This window comes from Rhinichthys klamathensis, unplaced genomic scaffold (assembly GCF_029890125.1).
Source record: "Rhinichthys klamathensis goyatoka isolate OS25496 unplaced genomic scaffold, OSU_Roscu_1.1 h1tg000354l_1, whole genome shotgun sequence".
Classification (NCBI taxonomy): domain Eukaryota; kingdom Metazoa; phylum Chordata; class Actinopteri; order Cypriniformes; family Leuciscidae; genus Rhinichthys; species Rhinichthys klamathensis.
This window is the reverse complement of record NW_026606864.1, coordinates 720,827-723,057: the sequence shown is the minus strand read 5'-3', so window position 1 is coordinate 723,057 and position 2,231 is coordinate 720,827. Positions and strand designations below refer to the sequence as shown.

The 2,231-nt window shown below is 38.1% G+C and overlaps 1 pseudogene; it reads right to left on the bottom strand.

Moving 5' to 3' along the window:
• On the bottom strand, positions 1-1,109 carry LOC130069076 (endonuclease domain-containing 1 protein-like; annotated as a pseudogene).
• Between the last annotated feature and the right edge of the window lie 1,122 nt (positions 1,110-2,231).

The following is a 2,231-nucleotide window of genomic DNA, read 5'->3' as shown; positions in this document are numbered from 1 at the left end:
TCAAAAAAAGCCACGTAACCAGGCCCAAAAATCTGCTGGTAAATTTTTAATGGTAGACCACCATGATTGTTTCTTGACGTCTGGCTCATCACAAGCATCTGTGTCTGGAGGTAGACTAACATCTGCTTCTAAAAGATCCAAACAGCCACCGTTAAACAGTGAGGTTTCTTTATTGTATTTGCTCTTCAGAAAGTCCTGTAATTCCTTCAGGGTCTTTACACTGATCTTTTTGCCGTTCTTTGTGTCCTCGTCTATGTTTTCAGCCCAGTGAGCTTGAGACACATATTTGTTGCTCACAATGTTAAAGCAGCAGAACACTGTCCACATGTGTGAGGGAATGTTTACTCTGTTATTCAATATATCTGGTGGTGTTTTAGTGTTCGGCACAGCTCCTGTCAACACATAGGCTGAGACTTCCTCACGGTTCTTTTCATCACGGCAGTGAGAATTCATGATACCTCTAACTTTTTGCTCCATGCTGCTCCAGCTGCCACTGTTAAAGCTTATGGACTGCGGCACAGCATTGGTCAGTGTGAATGTAGATTGGGCAGTGTCTTCATCAGCTGCATGGCTGCACGGAAATAAGTGTCCACGATTCACATTCATTTTGTTGTTCAGATAGTCTCCTTTGCAAGCCTGATTGGAACATCCTTGACTCATTCCAGCATTTGAATCTTCAAGCTACAGAACAGTAAGGTAATGACAAAGAAAAAAGAGACAATAATGAGTTTTTGTAAAACATAAAAAAAAGAAAAAGAAAAAAAAAAGGAAATTGCATCCTCACCTGTGGCTCTGTCCTCCATTTAGTTTCAGGTCGTTTCCCTGTATGCCCAGTATATTTGTAAGCTGAGAATAAAGGGATCTTATTTGTTATGTCGTAGAGAGTTGCATATCTGAAAATATTCTTATATTTTTGACAGATTATTCTATACACATTCTGATTCTTTGAGACTGATTTCTCCAGAATGCCAGAAATCATTGGAGGCTCTTTAAAAAAAAAACTGTTTGCAAGTTTCGAATGAATCTACAACATCAGTCATGATGAACGGAAAGCCAAACACCAGCAGCATCGAGACGACAAACACACGCATCTTCAGCTGTGAAGGTTATTCAGGATGCGAAGAACACGAAGGTTATTCGGGATGTGAAGAACACGAAGGTAATTCAGGATGTGCAACTTCCAGAAAGAAACCCTCTGCTTTATAGACATGCTATCTATTCTTTATCTATCTTTATTTTTTTTATCTGTGGATCCCCTAAGTTGTGACTGTGTCCAGTTCAGATGTTCAACTGTAAGGCAAGTACAGGCCGCAGAATTTACATTGTACATTTACATTAACATTCATTCATTTAAATACAGTCATTGATATCTGTGTAAGGCTAGGCCAATAAAAATTCATTCTTATCTCATGGAAATATAACTCTTAGTATATGACTGGAGTTCAGTCAAACAAAGAAGAGAATGTGCCTTTGCTGTTGCGGGTCCTAAAACTGGAACAGTTTATTAGTTCACATTAGGTCTGCACCTACATTACAGATTTTTTAAAATGTACTCACTTTTTTTTTCTATTTCTTTTAATGTCCCTTGATGATTACATTTGTATTTGCTTTCATTTTTTTTTATTTTTTTTTATTAAATATACATTGTCCCTTGTTTTATTTGGGATTATGTTATATACTAGCCTGGCACGCCAGACCTACATCAAGATGTTAGGTCTGGGAACTCATCATTGACAGGGCTCAATCTGATGGGCGGGATAAACGGTTGTCTTTCAAATTCTCTCTGCACGCAATTGGATAGCGCTACAACCAATCAGAGCAACGAAGAAGGGGACGTAGTCAGCGGAGCAAGTTGATATATTAAACTTTTACCGTATCCAGTCCATAGCTGTCAACATTGAACATTGAAAATAAGGGAGATTTCCAGGAATCCATCCCCAAAATAAGGGATTTTTTTTGTTTTTTACACGACCCACAAACTTTAAAAATAAAACAATAATCATTAAAAGTCTAAAGAGTTTATAACTAGCCTATGTGTGAGAGAGAAAGAGACAGTGTGTGTGTGTGTGTGTGAGAGAGAGAGAGAGAGAGAGAGAGAGAGAGAGAGAGAGAGAAAGAGTCATTAAACATTTTTTTGTCATTAAAAAAATAATATCATAGAGAATGTTTAAATACTAATATCAGCTTACGAGGGAAACGGAGGCGGAGTAGTGGTGCTTCGGAGTGCTGGA